This window comes from Microcaecilia unicolor, chromosome 4, assembly GCF_901765095.1.
Source record: "Microcaecilia unicolor chromosome 4, aMicUni1.1, whole genome shotgun sequence".
NCBI lineage: Eukaryota > Metazoa > Chordata > Amphibia > Gymnophiona > Siphonopidae > Microcaecilia > Microcaecilia unicolor.
The window spans coordinates 103973458-103999772 of record NC_044034.1 but is presented as its reverse complement, the minus strand read 5'-3'; positions in this window follow the sequence as shown (position 1 = coordinate 103999772).

Genomic DNA, 26315 nt, shown 5'->3' with positions numbered 1-26315 from the left:
AAGCTGAAGCTGTGTGTACTAAAATCTGCTAATTATTTACTACAAATAATCCAACAAAAGGGTTACGGGCCCAGGGCCCAGGAATTGAAAAAGAAGAGAAATATTACCAGGCAGTAAAAAAAAGCCACATTTTTTCTCTTAAGTTTTAAAGGAAAGATTCAGTCTGTCTCTCTCTCCCCCCACACAGCAGACAGAAGGCTAAGAAAATGGCTGAGGGAAGAAATTCACCATTGTTCTATTCTCTCAAGGTGCCTAAATTAACTGAGTTTAATTATCAGCAGTGGGAACTAAGATTCATATGTCTCCTTCGAGCAAAAAGATTAAATATATGCTTAGACCAAGACAGAACAGCTGAAAATATGGCTGAATGGGACAATGCAAACTATTATGTGAAGTGCATGCTTTTGGAAGCTCTCTCAGAGAAACAAGCCATATTAGTGGAGGGAAAAGATACACCAAAGGACATTTTATATAAACTGAGAACTATGTATGCAACTACATATGCAAAGCAGCAACCAATTTGGTTAGCAGAGTTGAATGAAACCAAATTAAGGGATAAAAGTAAATGTAATGATCACATTATGCATCTTATGTCTTCATTTCAAAAGTTAGAACTTTCTGGAATTCCCATGTGTGATGCATTGAAAAGAGCATTTCTTTTTACCTCACTATCAAAGAAGTTTGATGTTTTTAGGTCTGTAAATGAGGCCATTGAAGGGCAATCTTTTGAACAGGCAACATCAAAACTAAGGCAGGAATGCATAATAAATGATTCTGAGGAGATGTGTTCTCAAAGTCAGTCAGAGAGAAATGAAACAAATTTCTTGGCAAAGAACAGAGGAAGGCGGAGCTATGGGAAAACTCCACCCAAGGGCAAGCTGATTTGCTACTCATGTGGAAAGGAGGGACATGTATCTAAATGGTGTAAGGAAACACAAAACACTCCCTCTAGCTCACCTAAGCCAATGGAACTAAAGAATTTTCAAACCAGGAAATGTATGAAGGACAAAGATAAACACAAGGGCTTTCTAATGGCAGAAAAATCTTTGACTATGGTAAATAATAATTCAAATGAAAGTACTTGGATTTTGGATTCAGGGAGCACATGCCATTTAACCAATTGTAAGAATTTCTTTCAGGAAATGTGTCCAGAGGAAGGTATTCTTAAAACTGCAAACGCAGGGACTGCTCAGATCCAAGCAAAAGGTATTGGATTCTTAAAATGCAAAGTGTCTAATGAAGTAAAAGAAATTCCTGTAAGTGATGTCTTGTATATTCCCCAAGCAGTTTGCAATATGCTTAGTGTATCTACATTAGATAAGAAGGGATTTGTGATTCATTTTGAAAACAGTAAGTGCACAATCTCTAAAAATGATGAAGTGTATGCTGAAGCTTTTATGCATAATGATGTTTATAAACTGAGCATTTCAGGTGAAGCCTCACATATGGCGCAAGTAAGGAAGAATGATGGTAAATGTAGTCTGGAAATCTGGCACCGCCGCCTGGGACATCGTGATTCTAAGGTGATCCAGGATCTTTACAGTAAGCAACTGGCCACCGGCATTCAGATAAGTGCAGATGCTGGAAAAATGGAGAAATGCATAGACTGTGTTACTCAAAAAGGTGTGAGACCCTCATTTCCTGCATACACAGGAAATAGGAGTAATAAAGTGCTGGACTTAATACACAGTGACTTATGTGGACCGTTTAATATCCCATCATTGGGAAATAACAGATTTGTGCTAATATTCTTGGATGATTTCTCTAGATATTGTGTGGCCTATTTGCTGAAAGAAAAAAGTCAAGTCACAGACATGCTGAAGAAATACGTAGCCATGGTGAGCAATAAATTTGAAAGAAAACCAAAGGTTCTTCAGACCGACAATGGTGGTGAGTTCACTTCACAAAGCATGCACACATTTCTAGAACAAGAAGGCATTCAGCATATCACAACAGTAGCTTATACACCAGAGCAAAATTCTGTTGCAGAGAGAAAATTTAGGTCACTTGTGGAAATGACCAGATGTATGCTGTCAGATAGCAATCTCCCTAAAAGACTATGGGGGGAAGCCATTCTCACAGCAGTGTACCTACAAAACAGAATGCCAACTAAAGGCGCTGAGCGCACACCACATGAGACATGGCATGGTAGGAAGCCAAACCTGTCACACATAAGAACATTTGGAAGTACAGCATATGCTCATGTACCAAAGCAAAGAAGGCATAAACTGGATTCCACAACAGAAAGGGGCATTTTAGTTGGCTATACTCCAGGACACAAAGGATATAGAATTTTGAATCTGAAAACTGGCATTGTTGGCATAAGACATGTTACATATTTTGATGAAAACAAAAGGGTTGATAAAGGCTGGATTATCCCAGATGAGCCTTATCATCCAGAATATGAAAATAGAACCATAATAGACATGCCAGTGTATATAAATGCCATACCAAGGCAGATGTCTGAAAGCAACTCACCTGTATCTAACGAGGAACAGGCAGAGGAAACAGACACAGAAAGGATCATTGAAGAAGACAGTACAGTTGGAGAAGGGGAATCAATTGGAGAAGAACTCTCAGATTTAGAGGATGCGGAAAGGTCAGACAAACCTGTTGTCAGACGCTCATCCAGGGAAAACAAAGGTGTTCCACCCCAAGACTGTCTTACCTAACAAAGTCAGCAGAAGCTCAAGAGCCCTTAACATGGGATGAGATTGAGAAAATGCCAGCAGAAGAAGCTGCTGAATGGCATAAAGCTGCACAAGAAGAAATTGATGCATTGGATAAAAATAATACTTGGATTCTTACAAAATTACCTCCTGGCAAGAAAGCTATAGGATGCAAATGGGTATTCAAGTTAAAAAGGAATGCACAAGGAAAAGTGGAAAGGTATAAAGCCAGATTAGTGGCAAAGGGATATCTTCAAAAATATGGAGAAGATTTTGATGAAGTGTTTGCACCTGTAGTGAAACACACGACAATCAGAACACTTCTGAGCATTGCAGTCTCAAAAGGCATGCAAGTCAACCACATTGATGTGAAAACAGCGTTTCTTCATGGAGAAATAACTGAAGACTTGTACATGGAACAGCCAACAGGTTTCATAAATACAAAACAAAGACAGCTAGTGTGTAAATTAAACAAAGGTCTTTATGGATTAAAGCAAAGTGCAAAATGTTGGAATGAAAAATTGCATGAAATATTGACAAATTTAGAATTTAAGCAAGGTGAAGCAGATAAATGCTTGTACACTAGGTGCACAAATGGACAATATGCATACATTTTAGCTTTTGTTGATGATCTGCTCATTGCAAGCAAAAGTGAGCAAGAGTACAAGGACATTGTAAAGTGTTTAAACCACAATGTTGAGATAAAAGAACTTGGTAATGTGTCATACTATATTGGTATAGAAATTGAGAAACAAAATGATGGTTCTTATCTTCTAAGCCAGAAGCAGAAAATAAATGAGCTTATTGAAAGTTTAGGTATGCAAGATGCCCAAGTTGTAAGCACTCCCATGATCACTGATTTTCTGAAGGATGAAACAGTAAGAGAACCTTTACCAGATAACATCCAATATAGATCAGCCATAGGTAAGCTTTTATATCTAGCTACCACATACAGGGCTGATATAGCAAATGCAGTAGGAATTTTGAGCAGAAGGGTCAGCTCACCTACCAAATCAGATTGGACTGCAGTTAAAAGGATGGTAAGGTATTTAAAGGGTACCATTGATTGTAAATTAAAGATTTCAGCCAATAGTAATCCAAAACTAATATGTTACTGTGATTCAGATTGGGCAGGGGATCATTCTAATTATAAATCCACAAGTGGATATGTGTTTATGTATGGAAATGTACAAATTTCATGGGCCAGTCATAAACAAAGTATTGTGAGTTTGTCTTCTACAGAAGCTGAATACGTGGCCGTATCGGAAGCGTGCAGAGAACTGATGTGGATTGAAAAACTTTTGCTGGATTTCGGAATAGCTGAAAAGAGACCAATCCAGATAATGGAAGATAATCAGAGCTGCATCCGACTGTCACAGAATGACAAGGTTCAGTTACGCACCAAGCACATCGCAACGAAATACCACAACGTGCGAGAGTTGGCGAAAGAAGGGGTCATCAGTCTACACTATTGTCACACCAGTGAGATGACAGCTGACATCATGACCAAACCGTTACCCAGAGAACATTTTGTGAATCTGCGTATAAAGCTTGGACTTTGTATGAATAAATAATTGCATGACAGTTATGCATGAGAAGGGGTTTGTTGGAATGTAATTGTATTTTACATGCATTGCCTGTCACCTATTATTTCTCTGTGATTACTCTGTGACCTCTGATGTGAATTACTTAGAGAGGTCACACAGCTATGCAACTTCCTGTGGGGGTTAGATGCAGCAGATGCAGCACATGGAGCACATGGAGCTCATGATCTCTCCTAACCTGAGAGGATCTATGGTGGTGTGAGCATCCATTACCATCTAAGCACATGGAAGGAGCTGATAATACAAATGTATAGTAATATGTATATATAAGCCTGTCTGATTATAATCTAACTACAAACTGTGAGTAAACAGATGTTTTGTTACTTCAACTTTAAAGTGACTCAGCAGTGAATTATTCAGGGGTGAATGAGAGAGAGATGAAGAAAGAAATTAACATTTCTAAAGCTGAAGCTGTGTGTACTAAAATCTGCTAATTATTTACTACAAATAATCCAACATTATTGACCTACAAGTGCATTTACTCTGTAGCTCCTCAGTACCTCTCCACTCTCATCTCTCCCTACATTCCTCCCCGGGAACTCCGTTCACTGGGTAAATCTCTCTTATCTGCACCCTTCTCCTCCATTGCTAACTCCAGACTCTGTTCCTTTTATCTTGCTGCACCATAAGCCTGGAATAGACTTCCTGAGCCGGTCCGTCAAGCTCCATCTCTGGCCGTCTTCAAATCTAAGCTAAAAGCCCACCTTTTAACTCCTAACCCTTGTTCACTTTGTTCAAAACCCTTATTTTATCATCCTCACTTTAATATTCCCTTATCTCTTGTTTATTCTGTCTGTCCTGATTAGATTGTAAGCTCTGTCAAGCAGGGACTGTCTCTTCATGTTCAAGTGTACAGCACTGCGTACATCTAGTAGCGCTTTAAAAATGATAAGTAGTAGTAGTAGTAGTAGTAAATGGACTTTATTATGGACTCTTTATACAAAGTGGCAGGACAGATTAGTATGCACTGAATGCAAAGAAGCCTATTCAATTCCCATGTGTTTTGCCGCACTCAGTGCATGCTAATCTATAGTACTGCTTTGTAAAAGGAGTCTTATATATTTATGTACTATCCAAATTTGATTATTGTAATGCCATATATGCGGGTATTAAAATTTCATTCCTTTAAAAATTTACAAACAGCACAAAATACCGCTGCCTGCCTTGTATGCAGTGTTCCTCACTTTGAGAAAGCTTCCCCTCTCTTGTTAAAACTTCATTGGCTTCCCATAAACACAAGAATCACCTATAAAATATGCATGACTGTTTACCAAATCATATATGATTTATCACCCTCCTACATGCAACAACTAATTGATTAACCTTCACATGATACAGTAAAAACATCTAGTGAATACCTCACGCTCCATTATCCAAACTGCAAAGGTCTTTGTTACAAATCAATCCTTGTTGCAGGCTTCACATACCAGAGTACCAACCTTTGCAATTCTCTACCTAAACAATACTTGGAGATTCTGTAAATTACTAAAGGCTTTTCTGTTATGCACATATCTTATCAAAATACAATAAACTACTCTTTTAGAACGCTGCCGCACGTCTTATATTCCGCCAGAACCAATATACTCATATCACCCCTCTCCTCAAGTCACTTCACTGACTTCCAATCAGATACCACATACAATTCAAGATTCTCCTCCTTACCTACAAATGCACCCGGTCTGCGGCTCCTCACTACCTCTCTACCCTCATCTCCCCCTATGTTCCCGCCCGTAACCTCCGCTCACAGGACAAAGCCCTCCTTTTAGTTCCCTTCTCCACCACTGCCAACTCCAGGCTCCGCTCATTCTGCCTTGCCTCACCCTATGCTTGGAACAATCTTCCTCAACCCCTACGCCAAGCCCCCTCCCTACCTATCTTCAAATCTCTGCTTAAAACTCACCTCTTCAAGGCTGCTTTCGGCACCTAACCTTTCGTGAAATATAGTATGCCCTATCAGACGGACTCTACACTTGTCTTTTGACTGTACACTTGTCTTTAGATTGTTTAGATTGTCTTTAGATTGTACACCTGTCTTTTAGATTGTAAGCTCCTTGAGCAGGGACTGTCCTTCTATGTTAAATTGTACAGCACTGCGTAACCCTAGTAGCGCTTTAGAAATGTTAAGTAGTAGTAGTAGTTTTATATGTTTCAACATAAACCAATATTCTAGCCTAGCCTCATAACAAACACATAATTATTCCTAATATGTTAAATGTTATAATTAATTATCTGACTGTATCATTTGATGTTTATCTTGAATGTAAGCCACTTTGAGCCTGAGCTTGTTCTGAATAATGTGGGATACAAAGGTCATAAATAAATAAAAATAAATGTGTTGTGAGCATGTATAAACACTAGGGATGGGCTGTCAAATATTTTTTATGTTATCTTTTCCAGGGTTTTTTCAATCTCAAATGAATGTCATCAATAGTGAACATTACAAAAGAGCATTCACTATGTGCAAATATTCCAAATCATAGTTACCTGATGCTAGGGGTCCACCTTAGGGGTCAGCACCCAAGAAAAAGATCTAGGTGTTGTTGTAGATAATATGCTAAAATGTTCTGCTCAGTGTGCGAGGCCACCAAAATAGCAAACTGGATGCTAGGAATTATTAGGAAAGGGATGGTAAATAAGACCAAAATTACTAAAATGCCTCTGTATCGCTCTATGATGCAACCTCACCTTGAGTACTGTGTTCAGTTCTGGTCGCCGTATCTCAAGAAAGATATAGCAGAATTAGAAAAGATTTAAAGAAGAATGACCAAAATATTAAAAGGGATAGAACTCCTCTCATATGAGGAAAGGCTAAAGAGGTTAGGGCTCTTCAGCATAGAAAAGAGATGGATGAGGGGGCGATATGATTGAGGTCTACAAAATCCTGAGTGGAGTAGAACGAGTAGAAGTGAATTGATTTTTTTACTTGTCCCAAAAGTACAAAGACTAGGGGACACTCAAGGAAGTTACATGGAAATACTTTTAAAACAAATAGGAGAAAATATTTTTTCACTCAATGAATAGCTAAGCTGTGGAACTCTTTGCCGAAATATACAGTAATAGTGGTTAGCATAACTGGGACTAAAAAAGGTTTGGACAAGTTCCTGAAGGAAAAGTCCCTAGTCTGCTATTGAGTCAGATATGGGGAAGCTACTGCTTGTCCTGGGATTGGTAGCATGGAATGTTGACACTATTTGGGTTTCTGTCAGGTACTTGGGACCTGGCTTGACCACTGTTGGAAACAGAATACTGGGCTAGATGGACCTTTGGTCTGACCTAGTATGGCTATTCTTATGTACTCTTTTCTTGTACATTCTCTTTTCTTGATAGTGTGTACATGCTCAAATCATCATGAATGCATGATCCATCCATCATGCGTGTGTGCACTATCAAGAAAGAGTGCATACTCTTTAACAAGAATGTGCCCTCTTTGCACAAGGGGTAATTCTCACAAGTTTGCCTAAATTTAGACTCCTAAAGTGTCTGTATTAAGCACAAATTATTTGTGTAATTGCCATTATACAATACTAGCATAAACCGCAGTTATGTGCTTAACTTTAGGTGTAAATGACGGTATTCTATAACTTTAGCATATAGATGTTAGACACACCCCTAACTCACCATGCCCCTCCCACATCCACATCCCCTAAGCAGTTGCTCCCTAAAGTAATTATGCACTAAGGTTGCAGAATACCAACTATGTGCAGTTACACGCACAACTGCAAATTTCAGTGTCATAGCCACGGGTGGGCCTGGGTGGGCTCAGACCCACCAACAGCGACAGACTGCTACAGTAGCTGACAGGGATCCCCAAGCCCTGCCAGCTGAAGATCTCCCTGAAGGTGCCCAATAACTCCTGTGCACAGTTCAGCAATCATCAGCTGCTTCCTGAGCCACTGACAGCAGTACAATGCACATAAACAGTTTTTGTGCATGTGCAGAGTTCCAGTGGCAGCAGCTCAGGAAGTAGCTGCTGACTGCCACCGGAGTTTCTGGGCACCTTCAGGGAGATCTTCAGCTGGCAGGATCCCCACCAGCTCAGATACTTATACTTATAGTTGAGTGTGTGTGTAGGGGAGGGCAGGGATGGAGAGGACAGTTAGGGCCCACCCATTTTCCCCTTAGGCCCGCCCAATATATGCTCCCTGGCTACACTACTGCTGAAAATTAGTGCCACTTAGCACCAATAAACTCCAATAATAGCCAAATACTAACACCAATTAGCACCTAATTTAGGGATCCTTTTATTAAGCCGCATAAGCGTCTATGCTTGCCCAACGCACACCAAAATGGAGTTACTGCCCGACTACCATGTGTCCGATACGCGCATTTGAAAAATGCATTTGGCGCGCATAGGTCATTACCCCGCCCAGTTACCCCGCGTGAGTCTTTACTGCTAGGTCAATGGCTGGCGGTAAGGTCTCAGACCCAAAATGGACATGCGGCAATTTTCATTTTGCCGCACGTTCATTCTCGGCAAAAATTTACAGGCGCGCTAAAAAATGCATTGGCGCACACCCAAACCCACGCCTACACTACCGCAAGCCATTTTCAGTGCGCCTTTGTAAAAAGACCTCTCTATAATTCAGTTGTTGTACACGTAACTGGCAGTATTTTCTAACCCACATGTCCAAATTTGCACACTAACTGTGAAAATGGATGTGAGGACCATAAAGAGCCAGATGTGATAGGAATTTTTGCTCCACTCCTGCCACGTGGTTTCACTCATAGGGGTCTTGTGGAAGAGGGGCAGATGCAATTCAGCTGCTGGCTGGATCAATCCCATGGGACAGATGCTCATCAACCCTGTACTCAGTCATGTCTTCATGAAATAACTTCTCCAAGCATGGCTAACATACAAGACAAAACATTAAACCAACAATCACAAACGTTGGTCACTTATGCAAAAAAAGAATGTCAAGTGAAAAAAAAGAGCATTTATAACTAGCTACATTTCTAACAGACACATGGGTAGAACACTGAATACTAATAACACATGATGTTAGGTTAGTAGACCTAGTCCTGAATGTCTAGCAGGCAGTAGGAAGAGCAGGTTGAAGGCAAGGACACAAAGCAGAAAAAAGTGAATGTGTCATCTATAATTAAATTGTTCAGGAAGAAAAATTGAGAATTGGACACAACCTGGAAGTTTTCTTTTTCTTTTCTAAGACACTGTCTCCATCCCTATCGGGAAGTCTTATGTAAAGCAACGTTTAGATTTCAACATGTCCTAGTTTTTCAGTGAATGGTTGGCATTTAAATGGGCATTTGAGAAAAGCACCATCCAGAAGATGCTGGTTATTTAAAACTAAAAGAAAGTACAAATTATCATTTAAAAGTCTGCCCAATTATAATGTACAGGAGCATGTTAGTCTTTAAGGTTTAATTTTTTTCCCATATGCTATGCCCATATGTCTCATGCTTCCAGTTGTAATCACTGCTGGGAGGAGAGGGTGTGAAACCAAAAAAATAATGCATAAAGAGAACAGCATTTTTCACACAACTATCAAAGCTGAGCTTGTGCAGAGTGACCACATAATAAACATAAATACATCTAATTTTGGACTCATTTGTATAATTATGCTTAAATTTGCAGTGTATCATTTTTACAGCGAGACTGAAAAGTCATTTTCAGCGATATGATAACTTCACTCCCTCTCCATTAACATTGTAAGAGATCCTGGGCTGTGAAAAGCAAAGCACTTTCCAAAATGAATTTAAAGTAATAGAAATGATTTATTCAGCACGAATGTTGTTCTTTTGATTAATGTGTACCCAATATAAAAGAGGAGACCTGAATTTAGCTGTTTTAATCAGCAGGCGGCATTCAAATGGATGCATAGCTAGAGGGCATTTAATTTTCCCTTTCTGTTTTAGGAAAATGGAAAGAAAGGGAGGCTTCATTTTTCTTCTGTTAATACAAGGAACCACCCCAACTGCTTACATGTCGTTCAGCACCATTTGATGCTGCTCATTGTCTTTAGTGATACTTAGCAGCAAAAGAATATATAGAAACATAAAATAAATAGGAACATAGAAAAATGAAGGCAGATATAGACAGTATGGTCTATCCAATCTGTCCATCCATGTTATCTACAATCCGTTCTTCTCCTTTAGAGATCCTATGTACTTGTCCCAAGCTTTCTTGACTTCACATACAGTTTTCATCTCCACCACATCCACAAGGAGGCCATTCCATGAATTCACTACACTTTCTGTGAAGAAATATTTCCTCAGATTACTTCCGAGTCTATCTCCTTTCACCTTCATCCTATACTCCTCATTCTAGATTTTCCTGTACATTTATGCCATAGCGGTATTTAAAGTTCTCTATAAAATACACTGCACATCTCTAGAAAACTGCATTGTACCATTTATAGGAGCAACAGAATAACAGAAAATGATTGCCAGTGAGATTTGAGGGCAGTTATCAACTGAATTCCCTTGCATCTACTACTACTTGACATTTCTAAAGCGCTACTAGGGTTACGCAGCGCTGTACAATTTAACATGGAAAGACAGTCCCTGCTCGAAGAGCTTACAATCTAAAAGACAAATGTACAGTTAATCTGATAGGTCAGACAGATTGGGGCAACCTATATGTTCGAAAGGTTAGGTTCCGAATGCAGCATTGAAAAGGTGAGCTTTAAGCAAGGATTTGAAGATGGGTAGGGAGGGGGCTTGGCGTAGGGATTCAGGAAGATTGTTCCAGGCATAGGGTGAGGCAAGGCAAAATGAGCGGAGCCTGGAGTTGGCAATGGTGGAGAAGGGTACTGAGAGGAGGGATTTGTCCTGTGAGTGGAGGTTACGGGCAGGAACATAGGGGGAGACGAGGGTAGAGAGGTAGTGAGGAGCAGCAGAGTGAGTGCATTTGTAAGTAAGGAGGAGAAGCTTGAATTGGATGCGGTATCTGATCAGAAGCCAGTGAAGTGACTTGAGAAGAGGGGTGATATGAGTATATCGGTTCTGGCGGAATATAAGACGTGCGACAGAGTTCTGAATGGATTGAAGGGGGGATAGATGGCTGAGTGGGAGGCCAGTGAGGAGCAAGTTGCAGTAGTCGAGGTGAGAGGTAATGAGAGCGTGGATGAGAGTTCGGGTGGTGTGCTCAGTGAGGAAAGGGCGAATTTTGTTGATGTTGAAAAGGAAGAAGCGACAAGTTTTGGCAGTCTGCTGGATATGCACAGAGAAGGAGAGGGAGGAGTTGAAGATGACCCCGAGGTTGCGGGCAGATGAGACGGGGAGGATGAGGGTGCCATCAACTGAGATAGAGAGTGGGGGAAGAGGAGAAGTGGGTTTAGGTAGAAAGACGAGGAGCTCGGTCTTGGACATGTTCAGCTTCAGGTGGCGGTTAGACATCCAGGCAGCAATGTCGGATAGGCAGGCCGATACCTTGGCCTGGGTCTCTGCGGTGATGTCTGGTGTGGAGAGATAGAGCTGGGTGTCATCAGCTTAAAGATGACACTGGAAGCCATGAGATGAGATCAGTGAGCCTAGGGAAGAGGTGTAGTTAGAGAAGAAAAGGGGTCCAAGAACAGATCCCTGGGGAACTCCAACAGATAGCGGGATGGAGTGGAGGAAGATCCATGAGAGTGCACCCTGAATGTGCGGTGGGAGAGATAGGAGGAGAACCAGGAGAGGACAGAGCCATAGAACCCAAATGAGGCCAGTGTGACGAGAAGTAAATCGTGATTGACAGTGTCAAAAGCAGCAGAAAGATCAAGGAGGATGAGGATGGAGTAGTGGCCTCTGGATTTGGCCAGGAGCAGGTCATTGCAGACTTTAGAGAGTGCTGTTTCTGTCGAGTGGAGAGGGCGGAAACCGGACTGGAGTGGGTCGACGATGGCATGAGAGGAGAGAAAATCAAGACAGCGGCTGTGAATGGCACGCTCAAGTATTTTGGAGAGGAAGGGTAGGAGAGAGATGGGGCGATAGTTGGAGGGGCAGGTAGGGTCAAGTGATGGTTTTTTGAGGAGAGGTGTGACTACGGCATGCTTGAAGGTGTCAGGAACAGTTGCAGTGGAGAGAGAGAGGTTAAGGATGCGACAGATGGAGGGGTTGACAGTATGGGCGATGGTGTTAAGTAGGTTGGTGGGGATGGGATCAAAAGAACAGGTGGTGCATTTCGAGGAGGAAAGAAGGCGGGAGGTTTCATCCTCGGTGATCTCAGGAAAGGAGGAGAAAGAGGCCTGGGTTGGTTGGTTGAGGGAGAGGGTTAATGGGTGAAGAGGGGGGGTGGGGGGTGATGGCTTGGTAGTGAACTCAAGGTTGATCTTTTTCACTTTGTCGTGGAAGTAATCAGCCAGTGATTGAGGAGAGAGTGAGGGGGGAGTGAGAGCGGGGGGCACCTTGAGGAGAGAGTTAAGGGTGGAAAAGAGACGACGAGGGTTGGAGCTGAGAGAATTGGTCAATTGGGTGTAATAGTCCTGTTTTGCAAGGAATAGGGAGGAGTGGAAGGAGGATAGCATGAATTTATAGTGAAGGAAGTCTGAATGAGTACGAGATTTCCTCCAGAGGCGTTCGGCAGATCATGCGCAGGAGCGAAGGTAATGGATGCAAGGGATCAGCCAAGGCTGGGGATCAGTATGCTTTGTGGGACGGGAGGTGGATGGTGTGAGGGTGTCCAGAGCAGAGGAGAGAGCGGCATTGTAAGCGGAGACCGCTTTGTCGACAGTCTCGGAGGACATGATGGATGGGAGGAGATTAGAGATACTAGCGGATAAGGTGAGTTTAAAATAGCACTCTCCATTCTGAAAGGGGCACAATGTGTTTTATATTTAAAGAGGCTATCGGAGTCTCTGGGACCTAGGTATATGGCTAGGTTTTTTCACAAGTAAAATTTGATTTTGCAGCAAAGCCAAGGACAAATCAGAAAAAGCAGCAGCTCAATTAACTGCCGCGAGAAGAGTGAGAAGGAGATTTAATGGAGGAGTCTGTTCCCTCTCCATTACTGAACTGCATATGTTCTAAAACCAGACAAACACTCCTTGGGGCTGGCTCGCCCCCCCCCCTCCCCCCCCCAGCTTTCTTTAGCTAATGTTTCTCTGGGGAATAGGCATGTTCTCATGAAGGTACTTCATGGTCCCTTGTTCTGAGAAGTCTGAAACCACATGATCCTTGCCTCGCAATAACCATCTCTTGCCTGAAACTAAGCGTGAACTCTCATGGGTTAATATTCAGTAGCTGCGGTCAGCTTTTTATTTTTTTAACACTAACCATGGCAGTTTTAAAAAATCCATACAGTCAGAACTATTATCAGAATAATGGGCAGTGCTGGACAGGGGTGGCCCAAGACAATCTGCTGCCTGTGGCAAGGAATGAGGAGCTGCCTCTGCCCCCTTCTGCCCCTCAGCCCCCCCCCCCCCCCCAGCCACAATCTGATATCTCCTCCTTCCTTCCCCAACCCCCTTCCCCGAATTTACCTTTTCTTTTCTTGTTTTTGAAAAGGGTGGCCGCCTCTCTGATGTAATTTCCTGTTTCCTTGGAGGTAGGCTTCAGTAGAGAGAAGGGGTTGGGTCCAGCAGCAGGGCAGCCTATGAGAATCGCTGCTGCCACTGCCTTTTAAAAAACAAGAAAAGTTAAATTTGGGGAAAGGGGTTGGTGAAGGAAGGGCGGGGGCGATGCCACCTCAGTAAAGTGCTATCTGAGGCTCCCGCCACAGTTGGCCTAATGGAAGGGCCGCCACTGGTGCTGGATATCCAGATGAGGTAGTGACTGCCAGCATTATCTAGAAAGCAGTGACATTCAGTCCACCATCCAGATAAAGTTTCCAGAGAGCAGACTGTCAGGGCAGTCAGTAATGATTTTCAGCAGCATAATCCAGATAGCACACAAGGTAAGGGAGTTATGTACCTGGGAACTTTTTCTGAAGTTCACTGCAGTACCCCCTAGGGTGCCCGGTTGGTGTCCTAGCATATCAGGGGGAACAGCGCACTACGAATGCTGGCTCCTTCCATGACCAAAGGGCTTGCATTTGGTCGTTTCTGAGATGGGCGTCCTTAGTTTCCATTATCGGGAAAAATCAGAAACGACCAAGTGTAAGGACGACCATCTCTAGGGACGACCTAAATGTCAAGATTTGTGCGTCCCCGACCATATTATCGAAACGAAATACGGACATCCATCTTGTTTCAATAATACAGGTTTCCCTGCCCCTTCGCCAGGACGTCCTGCGAGGACGTCCTCAGGAAAACTTGGGCACCCCTTTTGATTATGCCCCTCTTTGTACCCCTTGAGGAGAGATGATATGTAAAAAATGGGTAATTCATTAATTATTTGGATTGAATTGGTGAGCTAAAGTAGAAGTTTGTATAACATGAAGTAACATTAGGGGGTCTGTTACTAAACCTTAGCTCGAGTTATCTGCAGCAAGGCCCATAGGAATAAAATGGGCTCTGCTGCAGATAACTTGAGCTAAGCCTATTTCTTTATATACTCCTAAAGTCTTGAGTTCCCAGGCAGAAATCGTGTATATTAAACAGGAAAGAGAGGAAGAGCAAAATCTGTTTTCCATACAAATAGTTTGGGGGGATTTTTGGTTGGTTGGTTGGTTGTGGGGGGGGGGGGGGGGGGGGGGGTTGCCCTTTAAGCACAGGTACCTTTTTATACAATTACCTGCTTAGCAAATTGCTCTTATATGGAAAGCTGACCCCTAGTGATAGTACCACAAAACTACTGCCAGAGGCCAGTAGGCACCATTTTGCACCTGGAGCCAGATGGAACAGGAGTGGAGGAGGGACTGCTCCTGCCCCATCCCACTAGACCACCTGGTATATTCCCTGGGTAAGTCCTTGGGGTTCTTTGGAGGTCAAATGGGTAGGAAGTTCATGAAGGAGTTTTAAAGTTAGGTGGGGAAGCATAAGGGGTTGGTGCTGAGCTGAGAGGGAGATCAGAATGAGGGGGTAAGGGGAGAATTGGAACTGGGCAGAGGTGTTGGAACTGGTGGAAATCAGATCAGGGATGCAGGTGGGGGGGGGGGGTCGGAACTGGGGGAGGGATGGAAGGAAAACACAGATCCTCTTACACAGATCCCAGGTGAATAGGTATTCAACGCCAGTGCCAGGACTTAGCCCGACATTGAAAATTTGGGTCGAATTTCGCCTGCAGCAGTTAGTGCTCAAAAACCAAATGACTGCCACCAGCTGAATATTGACCCCTATATTTTTATTTCAGAAAAACAGCAGCATGATTGGCTAGAAATAATTAATCTCTGAATACCAGAAGAAGCCAGAGAGGAATTCACCTTGGCCTGATATAGTAAACTTAGAATGGAAACCTGCAGGCCGGGGGGGAGGGGGGATTAGAAATGTAAGCACAGTGCTTTTGAGGTAGTGTTTTTATGTGACTGTCTTTTACATGAGTATGTAGGTTGCTTTGTACTCCATCTATGGTTGTAGATAGTACAGATTATAAATATTTTAAATATATCAATTTCTATCTGGCATTTAAATTACTATCAATGGCCAGAACTGGCTACAAACTCCTTCCATAGAAGCTACATTCCTTATGCAAAATGAATAATAAGAAAGTGAAATTGTTTTGTAGCATGAAGCATCTCTCTAAGCACATCAAGAGGGTCTTAAGACATGGATCAGTCAATCATGTTAGCTAATTGAGAGCTTGCAGATCTGTTTAAGCAGACACATCCTTATTGCTGAATTGCAATCTGAGAGGTTGGTACCACAGTTCTTTTTCCAGTAAATCAATAAACCACACACTTCAGACAGCTACTCCTGTAAGAAAAAGTAATTGCTTCCATCCTTAGGAATACACTGAATAAACTAAAGACAGGCCTGCTTTGTGTGTGTAGTACTTGTCTAAACTTCCTGTCCTCTTTTTTTCTAATCTGTTAGCTTCCTTGCAACAACTGTTGGTTCGAACAGCAGTCCCTCTTCCTTGGTTCCTGATGGTTCTGTTCCAAGAAGTGTGTAATGACAGTGATAGACAGCTACATTCTTCTCAAGTAATTAAATCCCTAAACTGCATACCACAGACTGACATTGATTGAAAGAGGGTGCCAAAAAGCAAAACAGTGGAGTTTTTGTGGGCTTCTTATTTGGAAAAGGAGCAAACAAGAAGAGCACTGTGCTGTAGGTGACAATGAGGGGCATAATCGAACGGGGCGCCCAAGTTTTCATGAGGGCGTCCTCGCAGGGCATCACAGAGAAGGGGCGGGGAAACTCGTATTATCAAAACAAGATGGGTGTCCATCTTTTGTTTTGATAATACAGTCAGGGATGCCCAAATCTCAACATTTAGGTAGACCTTAGAGATGGTCATCCTTAGTTTTCAGCGATAATGGAAACTGAGGACGCCCATCTCAGAAACGACCAAATGCAAGCCCTTTGGTCATGGGAGGAGCCAGTATTCATAGTGCACTGGTCCCCCTGACATGGCAGGACACCAACTGGGCACCCTAGGGGCACTGCAGTGGACATCAGAAATTGCTCCCAGGTGCATAGCTCCCTTACCTTGGGTGCTGAGTCCCCCCAAAACCCACTCCCCACAACTGTACAACACTACCATAGCCCTAAGGGGTGAAGGGGGCACCTAGATGTGGGTACAGTGGGTTTCTGGTGGGTTTTGAAGGGCTCACATTGACCTCCACAAGTGTAACAGGTAGGGGGGGATGGGCCTGGGTCTGCCTGCCTGAAGAGCACTGCACCCACTAAAACTGTTCCAGGGACCTGCATACTGCTGCCAGGGAGCTGGGTATGACATTTGAGGCTGGCAAAAAATATTTTTAAAGTTTTTTTTAGGGTGAGAGGGAGTTAGTGACCACTGGGGGAGTAAGGGGAGGTCATCCCCGATTCCCTCCGGTGGTCATCTGGACAGTTCGGCACCTTTTTGAGGCTTGGTCACAAGAAAAAATGGACCAAGTAAAGTCGGCCAAATGCTCGTTAGGGACGCCCTTCTTTTTTCCATTATCGGCTGAGGACGTCCATGTGTTAAGCACACCCCAGTCCCGCCTTTGCTATGCTTCTGACACGCCCCCGGGAACTTTGGTCATCCCCACGATGGAAAGCAGTTGATGGTGCCCAAAATCGGCTTTTGATTATGCCGATTTGGGCGACCCTGAGAGAAGGACGCCCATCTCCTGATTTGTGTCGAAAGATGGGCGTCCTTCTCTTTCGAAAATAAGCCTGAATGTGTGCAAATGTTACTTTATGGTGACAAAAATTATTTTGACTTTTGAAACCTAGAAAAATTAGATAATACAGTATGTTGGGCATGTCAGAAAGCTCAGATACTACTCCAATTCTTTTATAGAGACATTATTCCCAAAGTTTCTCAGTCTCCGATTTAGTAAAAACTTTGAGACGAGCATACACACAGGGCCAGATTCAGTAAATGGTGCTAAAAAATAGGCACTGGAAAAATCAGCACTCTGCGCTATTCTATAAAGGGCGTTCCAGGATGAGTACCCTTAGGTGCAGATTCCCAGAATTCCAGAATTCTCTAACACTGCGTACATCTTTTGAGAACACCCCTGGCCTACCCATACCCCTTCCATGGCCATGCCACCTTTTAGGTTGTGGACGATTAGATTTGGGCACCCAGGCTTATAGAATAGCAAATTTCTGTGTAACCCCTAATTGTTGCCAATTAATAACATTAATTGATTATTAGCATCAAATTATTGATGTTAATTGGCTCGTTAATCAATTAGGTTATGTGTGCTTTTCTGTATCACGTCCAAATTTGAGCACGGATGTTTGGACACCCTTTATAGAATCTGGAAGAGTGTCCTTTTCTCCTGTATGTGGGGAGCTAAGTTTCCAATACATCATCATCAGTGTGCTGAGCTATAGCCAAGTAGAAGAAATCTTAATGCAAACTAAAGTGTTATAGCATCTATACTCTGCGAAAGTAAGAAGGTGCTGATTTTGCCCATTTTAAATAAAAATGCTGATCCGCATCAGAAACAATTTTTCTCTCTCCATTAGAAACTCAAAGCCATCAAAGGCAAGTGTGACCTCTTGTATCCTACATTAATATAGGTCACCATTAACAAAACCTGAGATTTTGAAGACCCTGGAGACCTCATCGAATTCATTGGGTAGGAGTCTTGGCAATTTTATGGAGAATCAGTAGCCTGTATCAAGGGATCCATACTAGCAGGATTCAATATAGAGGATATTTTCAAAGCATTTAGACTTACAAAGTTACATGAGTAACCTATGGAACTTAGACCAGAATTACGTTACTGTTTAAATTTCATGTATTTTTTCTTTGTTAAACTTGGATGAGATTGAGGATCTACTCATGTGTCTTCATAGTAAGGTCCATCTGGAAGAAGAGTGGCTATCAGGTTCATTTTCTCACAGAGACGTCCAAATCGCTATAATCGAAACCTGATTTTGGACATCTCCAACTGCAGTCCGTCGCAAGGACGTCCAAAGTTCAAGGGTGCGTGTCGGAGGCATAGCGAAGGCGGGACTTGGGCATGCCTAACAGACTTCTTTGACCCATAATCAAAAAAAGCAATGACATCCCTGATGAACACTTGAACGTTTTCACCATGTGCCCAAAATGACCAGATGACCAGGGGAGAGAATCGGGGATGACCTCCCCTTACTCCCCCAGTGGTCACTAACCCACCTCCTACCCTCAAAAAACATCTTTAAAAATATTTTTTGCCAGCCTCAGATGTCATACTCAGGTCCATGACAGCACATGAAGGTCCCAGGAGCAGTTTTAGTGGGTACTGCAGTGCACATCAGACAGGGGGACCCAGGTCCATACCCCCCTACCTGTTAGATTTCTGGAGGAAACAGCGAGCTCTCCAAAACCCACCACAAACCCATATATAGGTGCCACCCTTCACCCGTAAGGGCTATGGTAGTGGTGTACAGTTGTGGGGAGAGGGTTTTGGGGGGTGTTGGGGGGCTCAGCACACAAGGTAAGGGAGCTATGTTCCTGGGAGCATTTTATGAAGTCCACTGCAGTGCCCCCTAGGGTGCCTGGTTGGTGTCCTGGCATGTCAGGAGGACCAGTGCACTACAAATGCTTGCTCCTTCCATGTCCAAATGGCTTGTATTTGGACGTTTTGACATGGATGTCTTTGGTTTCGAAAATCACCGAAAGTCAGAAACGTCCAAATCCAAGGACGTCCAAATGTAGGGAGGTCCAAATTTAAGGATTTGGACATCTCTGATGGTATTTTTGAAACGAAAGATGGACGTCCATCTTTTTTTGAAAATATGGTTTTCCCGCCCCTGGATTTCAAAGTTTTGCAAAGACGTTGAAATCGCAACTTGGACATTTCTTTCGAAAATGCCCCTTCACAGGTTGTAATGGAGATCCTTATTTCTTATGTTGCATTTTTCACAAATGGTTTTAATGCAATAAGAGTGGTTGTGACTAGTCCACCTGCCCCCCTATTACTATTCCCTCTGCAGAAGCTTTTACTCAACACTTTTCTACAAAAGTTTCTTCCTTAATTGCAGCTCTCCCTGTTCTATCTACCTTGTCTCCAAAATTGCCCGCCCTATTGATAAGTGAAAGTCTTTTAATTTGTAATCGCTGACTACGATTTCTAAAACATTAGATTCTATGAATTTTGCTTCTTGTGCCCTGGACCCTGTCCACCAGATTGGTTAAAGATTCTGCACCTTGGTCTCCTTCCACTAGCATTGACCTTGATTATCATTAAATATAGTGCCTTCTTTCTGGAAAAGGGCTTTTTTTTTTTTTGTTCTATTTTAAAGGCCCCACATTTGGATCCAACTTCCTTAGTCAGCTACAGATCAATATCAAATTTGAGTTACCTTTCTAAACTGATAGAAAAGATTATCTTTTCCTAGTTGCTTACTTATACTGAGTCTGTCTCAGCACTCCATCCAAGTCAATCTGGCTTTCAGATGGGTTACAGCACAGAAACAGTACTATGTCACCTTTTAAGAGAAATGTGTGGCAAGATTGATAGAGATCAAATAGCCTTGATAGTTTCAGTTGATCTGTCAGTGACTTTTGATTTGGTTAACCATACTCTTCTTCTTCATCGTCTTTCAGAGATAAGAATTGTGAGTACAGTTTTCAAATAGTTCAGCTTAGTTCTTCAAAAACGGTCATTTACCATTACTATATCAGGGTGCTCAACCTCCCATCTTCCCCCTTGTGGCATCCCATAGAGTTCCATAGTGGCATCAGTACTCATTTCTGCACCAAGCTCATTCTTCTTCTTCATTATACTGAGGAAGATGATACATCTTTACAGCCAATGCAGTCTTGTTTGGGCTCTGTTTCTTCATGGCTTCTTTCTCATCAACTCTCTCTGAATCCTGCTAAAATTGTTGCATGTTGTGTGACAGGATGATCTCGTCATCCTGCTCTTGTTCCACAGTTTTTAGGCTTTCCTCTCTCTCTTGTGGAATCCTTTAAATATCTTGATCAATTCTCAGTTTTCCTTTGACCAGCAGCAGTAGTAAAAATGAGTTTTTATGACTTGCGCAAACTATGCTCTGTTCCTTTTCTGATTGATTTGTAGCATGCGGCATCTCTCTAAGCATACTGAAAGGTTCTTAAGACATGGATCAGTCAATCATGTTAGCTAATTGAGAGCTTATGGACTTTACATCTGTTTAAGCAGACACATCCTTATTGCTGAATTGCATTCTGAGAGGTTGGTACCACAGTTCTTTTTCCAGTAAATCAATAAGCCATGAACTTCAGACAGCTACTCCTGTAAGAAAAAGTAATTGCTTCCATCCTTAGGAATATACTGAATAAACTAAAGACAGGCCTGCTTTGCCTATGTAGTACTTGTCTACACTTCCTGTCCTCTCACATTTACTTAGTGCTCAATGTTTCTAATCTCTTAGTTTCCTTGCACTAATGAGGCGATTGCATTGGCTCCCTATTACCTTTAGGGTTCAATTTACAATTATTTCTCTTGCTCACAAACCTCCGCATTCTATAAAGATCACACCAATTTGGGTGCCCAAAATTGGATGTGGATCCCAGATCAGCACCTAAAATAATTAGTTAATAAGTTCCAATGATTTAATTATTGGAACTAATGAGCACTTAATTGACACTAATTACAATTTGGGCACCCATCTGGCTACATGCTATTCTGTAACAATTGAGCACCTAAATTGGATTGTGTGGCAGTCAAAAGGGGGTATGGCCATGGAAGGGGCATGGGTGGGTCAGGGATGTTCACAAAAGATGCACACAGAGTAACAAAATAGCGGGGATTGGAACCCAATTTGCACCCCAGGATTTATACCAGGTTTCAGTTGGCACAAGTCCACATGCCCAAAGTTGAGCACTGAATTTGGTGCTCAATACTATTCTATAAATGGTGTTCAAACAGAATCACTCTTTATAGAATAGTGTTGAGTGCCAAATTTTATTCAGCACCATTTATTCCACACCTACCCTAGCTGATATAATATTTAACCATCTCTCTGACTTCATATGCAACTTTCTTTAAATTAGTCGCCTTACTTTCTAACTCTTCTTACTCTCTTACCTATGTGTTCCATCTTTACTTATACCCTACACTGTCAATTAAAATGTTCTATTTCATATTGTGTTGACATTGTAAGTACTATACTATGCCATACTTTGTATTGTTATTTGAATATTTTTACTGTTGTAATTGTCTATTGCTCATGTTTGATTTATTCATACTGCACACCGCCTTGAGTGAATTCCTTCAAAAAGGCAGTAAATAAATCCTAATATATAAATAAATAAATTTCTAGAATCTGGCCCACAGAGGTTTTTGGAGGCCAACCTTTGTACTTATCCACATATAATATTCCATAATCTTCCCTTTGTCTCCTTCAATCTATAAAAAATCATCTTCTAGTTCTTCCTGGCCCACCAATAGCATGTTTTGAATCTACTAGACAAAGTGCATTTTTCTTCCTGGCCCCTTATTTATGGAACAATCTTCCTATTACACTAAGGGCTGAAGAATATTACCTTTAATTTCAAAGAAGGTTAAAAAAAACTGTGATTCACATGGGCCTTTGGAACCTAGACCTTTAGATCTTGGGCTGCATTAACTAGGATGGGATCCCTTTTTCCTGGGAAACAACTGTCTGTTCTACTGATAATTTATATGTGTGAATGTGACTTCTTTCCTGCTACTATTTTGGTGTTCTTGTCTCTATCCAATATTTTTAGATTTATTTATTTATTTGTTGCATTTGTATCCCACATTTTCCTACCTATTTGCAGGCTCAATGTGGCTTACAATTTTCCGTCATGGCTTTCGCCAGTCCAGAGTAAAGATACAATTGGTATTATATAAAGAATATGGATGACATAATAAACAATCAGGAAAAAGATTGTGAGCCACTTTGACTTGTTTTGCAACAAAAGTGGTTAGCAAAATCACTGATAAATAAAAATAAAAAATAAAGGGCACCTTTTACAAAGCCGAACTACTGATTAGCGGTGTGCTGAATGCAAAGAAGCCCATTCAATTCCCATAGGCTTCTTCAACTTCAGCACTCGCTTTATAAAAGGAGACTAAAATCTATCAGTTTATTTATTCATATATGTACAAATATTCAAGCAATACACACTTGAAAAATAGAAAACAGAAAATTCCAAGTAGCACAGCTTTTAGTGAAGAGGAAAACTAAAGATCCTTTAGTTCACAATAGTAAGGGGAAAGGGGGACAGGGAATGAAACTTGATAAACTATTTTTCTGTGGTTTTTGCAATTACATTCAGAGCAGTTTATGTGGAGAGGCATAATCGAACGGGGGCGCCCATCTATAAGGGTGCCCATCTCTAATGACGGCCCCCATAAAGCGGCGTACCCGACCGTATTATTGAAACAAGATGGGTGGCCATCTTTCGTTTCAATAATACGGTCGGCGCTGGCCAAATCTCAACATTTGGGCCGCCCTTAAAAATGGCTGACATTGGTTTTCGCTGATAATGGAAACTAATGGCGGCCATCTCAAAACCGGCCAAATCCAAGCCATTTGGTCATGGGAGGAGCCAGCATTTGTAGTGCACTGGTCCCCCTCACATGCCAGGACACCAACCAGGCACCCTAGGGGGCACTGCAGTGGACTTCGCAAATTGCTCCCAGGTGCATAGCTCCCTTACCTTGGGTGCTGAGCCCCCCCAACCCCCCCAAACCCATTCCCCACAACTGTACACCACTACCATAGCCTCGTGGGAGGAGCCAGCATTTGTAGTGCACTGGTCCCCCTCACATGCCAGGACACCAACCAGGCACCCTAGGGGGCACTGCAGTGGACTTCGCAAATTGCTCCCAGGTGCATAGCTCCCTTACCTTGGGTGCTGAGCCCCCCCAACCCCCCCCCCCCCAAACCCATTCCCCACAACTGTACACCACTACCATAGCCCTTAAAGGGTAACGGGGGGCACCTACATGTGGGTACAGTGGGTTTCGGGTGGGTTTTGAAAGGCTCCCATTTACCACCACAAGTGTAACAGGTAGGGGGGGTGGGCCTGGGTTGCCTGCCTGAAGTGCACTGCAGTACCCACTAAAAACTGCTCCAGGGACCTGCATAGTGCTGTGATGGAGCTGGGTATGACATTTGAGGCTGGCAAAAAAATGTGTTTGGGGTTTTTTTTGGGTGGGAGGAGGTTGGTGACCACTGGGGGACTAAGGGGAGGTCATCCCTGATTCCCTCCGGTGGTCATCTGATCAGTTCGGGCACCTTTTCAAGGCTTGGTCGTGAACAAAAAGGGACCAAGTAAAGTCGACCAAATGCTCATCAGGGCCGGCCTTCTTTTTTCCATTATCGGCCGAGGACGGCCATCTCTTAACCCAGTGCTTTTTTTGTAGAAAAAAAGGTGCCGGTACTCATTATGGGCGGGGTCACCACATATGGCTCCACCCCTATGTTAGCCACACCCACATTAACCACACCCCCTATACTAGCCATGGCGCATATAAACAGACATCATTGAAAATATTACAGTACTATAGGAGAAAAAAATAACGTGATTTGCTAAGTAGTAGTAGTAGTATACCCAGTGCAAAATAAGACAGCCAATGTAAATTCTCAAATTGGCCATATTACAAACACTAAAATGAAAATAAAATGATTTTTTTTCTACCTTTGTTGTCTGGTGACTGTTTTTCTTTCCATATTGGTCCCAGTCTGTGATTCTCCTTTCCTTTGTTTTCGCTTAACTCTTCTGTGCCATTTGTCATTTTTGTCTCCTTTTTCTTTGCTTTCTTCAATATTTTTCAGGCTCTCTCTCTGTCCAGATTTAATTCATTCTTACTATCCATTCTTTAATTTCCTTCATCTACCTGTGGCTTTTCATCTTTTCCTCACCCTTGTTCTCCCCATGCCCCTTCCTCTTATTCTCCAGTCTTTCTCTATTCCCCTTTTCCATCCAGCAGCTCTGCTTTCTCTCCCCATCCTTCCAGTGTCTCCCCTATTTCTTTCTGCATTCTTCCATCCAGCGTCTTCCCTCTTTCTTTCTTTCTGCATTCTTCCATCCAGCGTCTTCCCTCTTTCTCCCTATCCTTCCGTTTTCCCTCTCTCTCCCCATCCTTCCATCTGTTTTCCCTCTCTTTCCTCATCCTTCCATCTGTTTTTCCCTCTCTCCCCAATCCTTCCATCTGTGTTTTTCCCTCTCTCTCCCCATCCTTCCATCTGTTTTTCCCCTCTCCCCAATCCTTCCATCTGTTTTTCCCTCTTTCTCTCACTCCCCAATCCTTCCCTCTGTTGTTTTCCCTCTTTCTCTCTCTCCCCAGTCCTTCCCTTTGTTGTTTTCCCTCTTTCTCTCTCTCCCCAATCCTTCCATCTGTTTTTCTCCTCTCTCCCCAATCCTTCCATCTGTTTTTCCCTCTCTCTCCCCATCCTTCCATCTGTTTTTCCCTCTGTTTTTCTCCTCTCTCCCCAATCCTTCCATCTGTTTTTCCCTCTCTCTCCCCATCCTTCCATCTGTTTTCCCTCTCTCTCCCCAATCCTTCCCTCTGTTGTTTTCCCTCTCTCTCTTTCTCTCTCTCCCCCAATCCTTCCCTCTGTTGTTTTCCCTCTCTCTTTCTCTCTCCCCCCAATCCTTCCCTCTGTTGTTTTCCCTCTCTCTCTCTCCCCAATCCTTCCCTCTTTCTCCCCAATGCTTCCCTCTGTTGTTTTCCCTCTTTCTCTTTCTCCCCAATGCTTCCCTCTGTTGTTTTCCCTCTTTCTCTCTCTCCCCATCCTTCCATCTGTTTTTCCCTCTCTCTCCCCATCCTTCCATCTGTTTTCCCCTCTCTCCCCAATCCTTCCCTCTGTTGGTTTCCCTCTCCCTGCCACGTTTCCCGCGGCACCAGCCCCCAGCGGCCGCTACACAAAGAAAAAGATTTTAAAAAAACTTCAAACCTGGCTGAAACGCAGCACCCTGGCACTGTAGACAGCCATTAGGCATTGGCTGTTGCCCCGCAGCCGCTCCTCCTCTTGCCTCTACGTCACTGCCCCTGGAGGAAGACCCCGGAGGAGCGCAGTGACGTAAGGCAAGAGGAGGAGCGGCTGCGGGGCAACAGCCAATGCCTAATGGCTGTCTACAGTGCCAGGGTGCTGCGTTTCAGCCAGGTTTGAAGTTTTTGTTTTAATCTTTTTCTTTGTGTAGCGGCCGCTGCTGCTCAACAGGAGAAGCAGCAGCAGCCGGAAATGGGGGCTGGCACTGCGTCCGTCACGGGGCGGGGGGAGCAAAAAAAAAAAGGTGCCGGTACGCCGTACCGTTGCGTACCGGCACAAAAAAAGCACTGTCTTAACCACACCCCCGCCCTGCCTTCAATACACTGCCAACAGACCCCCTTGAACTTTGGCCGGCCCTGCGATGGAAAGCAGTTGAAGCCGGCCAAAATCAGCTTTCGATTATACCGATTTGGCCGGCCATCTCCCGATTTGTGTTGGAAGATGGCTGCCCTTCTCCTTCAAAAATAAGCAGAATAGTACATAAAGGTACTTATTTGTACCTGGGGCAATGGAGGGTTAAATGACTTGCCCAGAGTCACAAGAAGCTGCAGTAGGAATCAAACCAGTTCCCCAGGATCAAAGTCTGCTGCACTAACACTAAATATTAAACATCCTAGAATTAAATT